Here is an 11073-nt window from a genome sequence, read left to right as displayed (position 1 = left end):
ATCGGCAACCCTGAAGACTGCAACATGTCAGGCTTCCGTGTCCTTCACAATCTCCCATAGTTTGTTCAGACTAATGTCCAGAGTTGGTCATGCTATCTAACCATCTCATCCTCTCTTCCCGCCTTCTCCTTCTGCCCTCCATCTTTCCCAGCATCAGGATCTTTACCAATGAGTTGGCTCTTTGCATCAAGTGGCCAAAGTCTTGGAGCTTCAGTTTCAGCATCAGTCCTTCCAATGAATATTCAGGGAAGATTTCCTTTAGGATTGACTGGTTTCATCTTGCAGTCCAAGGGACTCTCCAGTATCTTCTAAAGCACCACAGTTTGAAAGCATCAATTCTTTGGCACTCAGCCTTCTTTATGGTACTATTCTCACCTCTGTACCTGACTACTGGAAAAACCATAGCTTTGACTACACGAACGTTTGTCAGCTAAGTGATGTCTCTGCTTTTAAATATGCTGTCTAGGTTTGTCATAGCTTTCCTTCTAAAGAGCAAGTATCTTTGAATTTCATGATTGCAGTCACTGTCCACAGTGATTTTGGAGCCCAAGGAAATAAATTTTGTCACCATTTCCATTTTTTTTCCCACCTATTTGCCACGAAGTGATGGGCCCAGATGCCATGATCTTATTTTTTTGGTTGTTGAGTTTTAAGCCAGATTTTCATTCTCATTTTTCACTGTCATCAAGAGGCTGTTTAGTTCCTCTTCAATTCCTGCCATTAGAGGGGTATCATCTGCATATCTGAGGTTGTTGATATTTCTCCTAGCAATCTTGATTTCACATTGTGATTTATCCAGCCCTGCTTTTTTCATGATGTATTCTGCATATAAGTTAAATAAGCAATATACAGTCTTAATGTACTCCTTTCCTAATTTTGAACCAGTCTGTTGTTTCAATGTAAGGTTCTAACTGTTGCTTCTTGACCTGCATACAGGTTTCTCTGGAAACAGGTAAGATAGTCTCGTATTCCCATATCTCTAAGAACATTCCGTAGTTTGTTGTGATCCACGGTGGATGGATGCCAAATTATTGCAGTTGTGATGGGGATAGGAGTTAGGGACATCTTATTCAGCCATCTTGCTGATGTCACTCTTTTCTGTGTTCACTTTAAAGATGTGTCAGCCACTCATAATTTGACAAAAACCCGCATCCATGTCTTCCAGGTGGAAGGTCAGTTACTGATATGTGGTACAGTTATCAAAGTGAATGGATACCCATTCCAATATTTTTGCCTGGAGAATTTCATGGACAGAAGAGTCTGGTGGACTGCAGTCTGCGGGGTCGCAAAGAGTAGGACATGACTGAGCGACTAACACTTTTATAGTTATATGGTCTTATTTTGGTGACTCTTGTTTATATAATTCTGAATATCAGTGTTCAATGTAACTGACAGCTATACTCCTCAAACAATACTAATTTATTTATCCAATCATTGATTTACTCTTTTAAAATGCTTTGATGTCTTCTGTATCTTTGCACTGAAAGGATGCTTAACAACTTGTGGCACAAAGGCTTTGAACAAGAAGAGACAAGGAATGTAATTTTCCTAGTGCAGTGAGATATTCTGCAATATTATATTTGATATTTAAAAGCCTGAAACTCAAAATGAAGAAGATAAATTGAAATGCTGTGATTTAAGTGCAAATTAAGCTCTCAGCAATGTTAAAATAAAGGTTTTGCACATAATTAATGAAGCAAAGAGAGTGTAAATATTATACAGTAATTGGATTGGTCAATGGTAACACTGAGGTAACTGGTGATTTATTTATCTATGGAAGGAACAAATTTCAAAACAAACATAATAAAGAGCTATTACTGTTTTATGATTATAAATAAAGTCATATATTTAAGAATTGAAGCCTCAACATTCTTAAAAGTTACTTCATACCTTGAATCTCTCAGGAGTACTTTAGTTTAAATTATTGGAAAATTTCAGTTTAAGGGTATTTGCCATTTATGTAGGATTTAAGTTATATAGTACCATATTTTCAGGAGCAACTGCTTTTATTTTTATATAAAATTCAAATATATTTATTATTGACAGATGTAAAAGATAGAATTTTGATAAAACAAATCATATTATGATCATGTGCCAATAAAATATTATATAAATAAAGTTTAATCAATCAATCAAATATCATAATATAAACTAGTGTGTATTTTTTTCAGCTCATTGACCTGTTTCTAGTTAAAAGAAATACTAGGAGTCTTATTTCAATTGGAAGCTAGAAATTTTCAAATTTTATTGTTTTTTTTTTTAGGAAATTAATATAAACAAATTTGAACTAACAAACAGGTAACCCTTCATAATGTTTTGTCTGTCAATTCTGTGTCATTTTAAATTTTTTCCACCATTCATTCTGTGCCCCCATCACACTAAGTCTTTGAGTTCTGAGGTTTTAACTTATTCTCTATCATCTTTGCATTTGCCATTTCCTGTACTAAAACAATCCACCTTTCTTCTTCCACTCTATGGTCTACCTTCTCATCTTCTGGGGATCATCTAAGGATTGGCTTTCTTGTGGAAGTTTGCATTAGCTGCCCTTCCCAGGTGTGTTCATTGTGCCTTGAATTCTTATTACAACACTTCTCACATTTACTATATTCTATATTAATACAAAACATTTTGGATAATAACATGTCCAACCTATAACAGACTAAGATCTGTAAAGGAAGAATTAGGATAAAGAGTAAGCACAATAAGTAGAATTAGGGTTTGTTTTAGAATACCAAGTATCTCAGTTATCTAGCATAGGGTACACACTAGGCACCATATATACATTTTTGAACACATGAATAACTAAGTCCATAATAATAATCAAAATATGGGCCTTTAGTTTGTATGTTATAAATAATCTCCCCTAAATTGTGCCATAGTTCTCATAAATTTTGTGAAATACTCCTTTCTCTGATTCCTTAGTTTTCTTAGTCTTAGATCCTTTATATTTGAGAGAACCTGAAGGGATCCATTAATGTTATTTTTAGAAGACACATATACCCAATATTTGCATAGTTTTGCAAAATGCATGAAAACCATGAGGTTTTGGCTTTGATCATTATGTGTGGACAACAGCCAAAAATATTAATACTTGTATTTCCATTCATTCTTGAGTCACTTGATTACACAAGATAAATATAATTACAAACTTAAAATGAGGAAATTATGGCAAAAAAAAAAAAAAAAAACAGTGAACACTGAAAGCTATTATATGCATTTGGTGATGTAATTAATGAATAACCTGAATCTAAGTTAAAAGTTGTAATATTCAAAAGATAATCTATTAGTCAGTTACAGAAAAGGTCATGATTATGTTAATAACATTGGAGCCATCTGTGATTATACATCCCTAAATTTTCTGTTAAATATTTGAAAAATTAAATTTCTTTCTTTCTTTCTCTCTCTCTCTCTCTTTTTTTTTTTTTTTTTTTTCCACACTGCACAGCATATAGGATCTTAGTTCCCAGACCAGGCATCAAAACCATGACCCCTGCAGTGGAGTCACAGAGTCTAACTGTCCTGAGCTGAACAGTTTATGGGTATATCACCTGGCTTGACAGCCAGGGAATTTCCATGAAATGTTAAGTTTTGAAAGCATTTGTATTGGTTATCTGTTGCTGTATAACAAACTACGCCCCAAACTTAACAACAGTCACCATTATTAAGTCATGGTTTCTAAGGGTTAGGAATTATTCTCAGGGTTTCACAGAAGCTGCAGTCAAATATTGGCTGAGTTGCTAGTCATCTCAAAGCTTGACTGAAGAAAGATGTGCTTCCAAGCTTATTCAAATTTTATTGGTAGATTCAGATTCTTGGGTGCTATAGTCAAGGCTTTTCTGAATTCCTTATTATGTGGGCTTCTGCAACATAGCAGATTGCTTCATCAAAATGTATGAGCCAAAAAGGAGATAGAAAGAGTCCAGCAAGATGGAAATCATATTCTTTTGTATCTTAATCACAGAAGTGATATTTCGTCAGAGAAAGTGACACCTCATATATTTAATTCTGTTCTATTTAATAGAAGCACATAACTAGGTCCACCCACTATCACAAGGACTGGAATTCCAGGAGAAGATCATTGGGAGCTATGTGGATCTATCACCAGTATCAGTATCAGTTGAGTTCAGTTCAGTCACTCAGTCGTGTCCAACTCTTTGTGATGCCACGTACACCAGGCTTCCCTGTCCATCATCAACTTTCAGAGTTTACTCAAACTCATGCCCATCGAGTCGGTGATTCCATCCAACCATCTCATCCTTTGTTGTCCCCTTCTCTTCCCGCCTTCAGTTTTTCCCAGAATTAGGGTTTTTTCAAATGAGTCAGTTCTTCACATCAGGTGACCAATGTATTGGAGTTTCAGCTTCAGCATCAGTCCTACCAATGAAGATTCAGGATTGATTTCCTTTAGGATGGACTGGTTGGATCTCCCAAGATGGACAGATCATGGTGGAGAGTTCTGACAGAACGCGGTCCACTGGAGAAGGGAATGGCAAATCACTTCAGTATTCTTGCCTTGAGAACCCCATGGACAGTATGAAAAGGCAAAAAGATATGACATTGAAATATGAACTCCCCAGGTCAGAAGGTGCACAGTATTTTACTGGAGAAGAGTGGAGAAATAACTCCAGAAAGAATGAAGAGATGGACCCAAAGGTAAAACATGCCCAGTTGTGAATGCAACTGGTGATGGAAGTAAAGTCCAATACTGTAAAGAACAATATTGTATAAGAACCTAGAATTTAAGTTCATGAATTGGAAGTGGGTCAAACAGGAGATGGCAAGAGTAACCATCAACATTTTAGGGGTCAGTGAACTAAAATGGACTAGAATGAGCAAATTTAATTCAGATGACCATTATATCTAATACTGTGGGCAAGAATCCCTTAGAAGAAATGGAGCACCCATCATAGTCAGCAGAGGACTCCAAAATGCAGTACTTGGATGTGATCTCAAAAACAACAGAATGATCTCTGTTTATTTCCAAGGCAAATTGAAATTCCAAGACAAAACCATTCAGTATCACAGTAATCCAAGTAAATTGCCTAACCACTAATGCCAAAGAAGCTGAAGTTGAATGGTTCTATGAAGACTTATAAGACCTTCTAGAACTAACACACAAAAATTCCTTTTCATCACTGGGGACTAGAATGCAAAAGCAGGAAGTCAAGAGATACCTGGAGTAACAGGCAAGTTTGGCCTCGGAGTACAAAATGAAGCAGGGCAAAGGCTGACAGAGTTTTGTCAAGAGAATGCACTGGTCATAGAAAACACCCTCTTCCAAGAACATAAGAAACTACTCTACCCATGGACATCACTAGATGGTCAGTAACAAAATGATATTAATTATATTATTTTTTTAAATTTTATTTTATTTAAATTTACAATATTGTATTGGTTTTGCCATATATCAAAATGAATCTGCCACAGGTATACATGTGTTCCTCATCCTGAACCCTCCTCCCTCCTCCCTCCCCATACCATCCCTCTGGGTTGTCCCAGTGCCCCAGCCCCAAGCATCCAGTATTGTACATCGAACCTGGACTGGCGACTTGTTTCATATATGATATTATACATGTTTCAATGCCATTCTCCCAATCATCCCACCCTCTCCCACAGAGTCCAAAAGACTGTTCTATACATCAGTGTCTCTTTTGCTGTCTTGTATACAGGGTTATTGTTGCCATCTTTCTAAATTCCATATATATGCATTAGTATACTGTACTGGTGTTTTTCTTTCTGGCTTACTTCACTCTGTATAATAGGCTCCAGTTTCATCCACCTCATTAGAACTGATTCAAATGTATTCTTTTTAATGGCTGAGTAATACTCCATTGTGTATATGTACCACAGCTTTCTTATCCATTCATCTGCTGATGGACATCTAGGTTGCTTCCATGTCCTGGCTATTATAAAAAGTGCTGCGATGAACATTGGGGTACACGTGTCTCTTTCCCTTCTGGTTTCCTCAGAGTGTATGCCCAGCAGTGGGATTGCTGGGTCATAAGGTAGTTCTATTTCCAGTTTTTTAAGGAATCTCCACACTGTTCTCCATAGTGGGTGTACTAGTTTGCATTCCCACCAACAGTGTAAGAGGGTTCCCTTTTCTCCACACCTTCTCCAGCATTTATTGGTTGTAGACTTTTGGATTACAACCATTCTGATTGGCATGAAATGGTACCTCATAGTGGTTTTGATTTGCATTTCTCTGATAATGAGTGATGTTGAACATCTTTTCATGTGTTTGTTAGCCATCTGTATGTCTTCTTTGGAGAAATGTCTATTATATTCTTTGTAGCTGAAGATGGAGAACCTCTATTCAGTCAGCAAAACAAGATTGGAAGCTGACTATGGCTCAGATCATGAACACCTTATTGCAAAATTCAGACTTATATTGAAGAAAGTAGGGAAAACCAATAGACCATTTAGTATGACCTAAATCCAGTCACTTATGATTATACAGTGGAAATCAACTATACTTCAGTAAAATTTTCAAAAGCATATTATTGATCTCATCACTTTGTTATTAAAAGACTCTATATAGTAATACACATTTAATACACAGTTTAAAATATATAAATTAGTAAAATCCTTTTGATCTAATTTAACTTTCATTTTTCACTAAAAAACGATTGTGAACGCTTTATATTCCAAAGGAGTTTATCATTTTATAGATGGGATATTGGGATAAAATCATTTACTTAATATTTGTTAATGTGGTTGGCAAGTAAATAGATAAATGAATACTTCGTGAAGATTTCCAAAACTCTTGTTAGATGAATAAAACTTTATCAAATAATTTAAAAATTGTATCAGAGGTAATTATATTATATATTTTTATGGGGGTTTGCAAGCAGAAAATTAACGGCAAATGTATTTTCCTTATAAACTCTAAATCTTGAGCCTGAAGCAAAGTTTTTAAATGTTATAAGTATATAACTGTAACCATGTATATCTGTGGTAATCTGCATTTTTACTTTAAGCCAATTATAATAACTTTTGTGTTTTCATGGTGCCTATAGTAGTTACAACTGCAATTCATGCTATTGTTTACTGTTATTCTTAGTTTAATATTTTGTTCAAGTCTGAAGACTTTATTGGATCTACATCTAATGTTGTAAGGTAAAATGTTATGCCTTAAGACCTCTGGGAATATATAAAATTTTACATGTAATATAAAAATAAATGCCTAAAATCTTTAAAAATTTTATATAAGCTTATGCATTGCCATGAGTGAAAATATTGTATGATTACTTAAGATATTTATATTTCATAATTTTGTAATTTTTAACATATGTTAATGAAAAACAAATAGGGGAAAAGTAATGATTACAATATATTTTTTATAAAATCACATGTAGAATTTATGATTAAAATAGAAATAATCAATGTTGTGAACTTAAAGATAAATCAGTTTTGTTTTTTCCCCAAAGATTTTAAACATTTTCTTTTGCCTCTGTGAAACATCAATATGGCAAGGGATCAAAAAAGGAAAATTTAATGAAAGTAAAATCTGGGTCATGAATTTTAAGGTTCAAGTGCACCTTGCAAGATTAGATAACTGATTCTGATGAAGACTCAAGAAAGACTGTTTTCAAACACGGGAAGACTCATAATCTGCTTGCTGTTATTTATGTGCCACAGATAAATCAAAACAAACAAACATACAAACAAAGCTTGAGGTGAGTGAAACTGGTATCCCTTGATCAAAGGTCATTTATGCATGTAGTTCAGTTCAGTCACTCAGTCGTATCCGACTCTTTGAGACCCCCTTGAACCTCAGCATGTCAGGCCTCTCTGTCCAGTGAGTCCTTAACTACTTTCTCAAAGATTCCTGTGAATCAATTAAAAGAAACAAAGACAAAAAAAAGAAACAAAACAAAACTGAAAACCATTCATTTCAACACTTTTCTTGGTCTGAGTTAATGAAACATAAGAAGGTTGGGATAAGGTTGAAATTTGTAATGGTGTATAGAATCATTTTATAGCATTAAATATAATTTTATGATATTTTTGTTTTTTTGTAAACAGATATATAAAAATACACACACACACATAAAGTTTTCAAAGCAAATTATTGAATGATTATTAAATGTGGATTTTGTGTACTTTTATTAAAAAAAAAGAAATAGAAAAAGGCAAAAAAATTGATATATTTACATATTTGCATATGTGCCTAAAATGAAAAAAGAGGAAAAATACTAGTATTAAATGATGACCACATGAAATAACCAGAACTCTCACTTACTAATGTGAAACTGTTAACTGATTTGGCTATTACTGAAAATTGTTGATTGAGCCCTACCAACAATAACTGAATGTACATGTTCTACAAACCAGACATTTCTTTCATCCTTAAATATATACTCAACAAATATGCACATATGTATTCAACAACAACAATACAAATAAATATAATATTTAAAACAAGCATATGTAATATCCTATAGTGAGATACTATATAAAGACTCATTAAGAGGATAAACTGTTATTATATTCATACCAAAGAATACTATCCTTGAATACAATATACTAGTCATAATTAGATACAAAATATTAAAAAGTCAGAGACATAATGTTGAGCAAAATAATTCTTATGACATGAAATTTGTATAAACTTCAAAAAGAGACATTTATTCAATGTTTACAGAAGTCATGTTGTTATACGGATGCAGCGAGACTGGAAGGGAAACATGAAGGCAGCACTTTAGGTATATGGCATTATCTGTGTTTTATTCTGGATTCACACTTAATTTTTGAAAAATTTATCAAGCTACACATTGATTGTGCATATTTCCATTTTAATGTAATTTTTCTACAAAAATCTGAACATTAAGAATCAGATATGTGTTATAGGAATATCAGATTTAAAATGTGCCATTTCCAATAAAATACCTTTTTAATAATTAAATGTGAGCAGTTATCTAAATCTGTGTGTGTGTGCTCAGTTGCTCAGTTGTGTCTGAATCTTTACCCATGGACTATAGCCCACCAGTGTCCTCTGTCCATAGACTTTTCCATGAAAGATAGTGGAGTGGTTGCCATTTCCTACTCCAGAGGATCTTCCCAACCCAGGGACTGAACCCATGTCTCTTGTGTCTTCTAAGTCGGCAGGCAGATTCTCCACTACTGCACCACCTACACTAATTAGAGAAGCTATATTCAACTTCCATTTCTGGATCTGATAAATCAGACCTACAGAGATTGCCCTGAAATTGTGGTAAGTCTATAATAATCCTATGTAATGTTTTTCATCACTTTTCTGCAAAAGACAAGTCTAGGAAGAGAAACCCAATTACAGTGAGATTTTAGTCTAGTATTAACCTTCACCTCTGGGTTCTGTCAATATACCAATCAAGAACAGATTTGCACAGGAAAAAATGCACAAGGAGAAACCTCACATCACATGCTGGCATTTATATACCAGCTTTTCATGAACAATGCTTCAGCCTTATAGTAGTGCCTTTGGTTTCTGAGCAAAAAACGCTTTTATTAATGAAGATATGCTTCAATCTTAATTGGCTATTTCTTGTCTTTAGTTCTTTACATCTATTTGAACAGAAAAACAAATGTAATAGAAATTTATTTTTCAAAACACTGAAAAATACACAGCTGTGTTTCTTTCATAAATTAAATCTACTAATTTGTTAAGAATACTGCAATTCTGTGCTCATTATTGCAACTATTTTATATTACATAATTTATTATATATGTGTTTAACTTTACTGAAATAGCACCATAGATTTCAGAATAGAAATCAAATAACATTCTTTAGTACAAAATGTAAAACAGCTACAAAAAGATGAATTATTTAAGGTATTTGCTTTTGTTGACTAATGCAAATTTTTATTACCAGGAAATATTTCTACTAGGATTTGTATGTGGAAAGTTACTTTGAAAGCATGCCTCCTTAAGCTGACTTGCAGGTTGCATACTGTCAGGGCAACGAAGTGGGACAATGGAAGTATCCTTGCTCTCAGAGTTTATAATAATTTACTCCCTCCATTCTTGTAAAATCTTACCTCCATTGATTTCCTTGCTTTCATAACCATTTTTCTGTCTCACTCCTCCTTTAATGACATTCAAGACACCTAGAATTAAACACGCCACCAAAAAACTAACAGAGTTTATCAGTGAATCCAGTAAAGTTGCAGAATACAAGTTAATACATAAGAATCTGTGGCACTTCTATATATAAACAAAAAACTATCATAAAGAAAAATTAAGGAAATATTCCCATTTACAACCTCATCAAAAAGAATAATATACGTAGGAGTAAACATACCAAAAGAGGTAAACGATCTCTACTCAGAAAACTAGAAGACATTGATGAAATAAACTTTGAATGACACAAAGAGATGGAAAAAAATACCATGCTCATGTATTGGAAGATTAATATTTTAAAAATGACCATTACCCAAGGCAATCTACAGATTCAACAAAATCCCTAACAAAATACCAAGGGCATTTATCACAGAACTAGAAGGAGTAATTTTAAAGTTTATATAGGAAACACAAAAAAATCCAAATAGCAAAAAAAAAAATAGTCTTTTTTATTATTTATTTATTTATTTAACTTTACAATATTGTATTGGTTTTGCCATACATCACCATGAATTCGCCACGGGTGTACACGTGTTCCCAATCCTGAACCCCCCTCCCACCTCCCTCCCCATACCACCCCTCTGGGTCATCCCAGTGCACCAGCCCCAAGCTTCCTGTACCCTGTATGTGAGGCAGCAAAAGAGACACAGATGTATAGAACAGTCTTTTGGACTCTGTGGGAGAGGGAGGGGGGGATAATTTGGGAGAATGGCATTGAAAAATAGTCTTGAGAAAGAAAAGAGATCAAGGTTTTGCATTCTCTGACTTCAGACTATAATACAAGATTACAGAAGTCACTAGTACAGCTACTGGCACAACAACAGACACATAGATAGAGGGAACCGTATAGCCGCCCCATAAATAAGCCCACAGCCACCTCATGCGGAGAGTTGACTCATTGGAAAAGACTCTGATGCTGGGAGGGATTGGGGGCAAGAGGAGAAGGGGACGACAGAGGATGAGATGGCTGGA

This window comes from Bison bison, unplaced genomic scaffold (assembly GCF_000754665.1).
Source record: "Bison bison bison isolate TAMUID 2011002044 unplaced genomic scaffold, Bison_UMD1.0 scf7180017864372, whole genome shotgun sequence".
NCBI classification, from domain to species: Eukaryota; Metazoa; Chordata; class Mammalia; order Artiodactyla; family Bovidae; genus Bison; species Bison bison.
Note: the sequence above shows the minus strand (reverse complement) of the source record.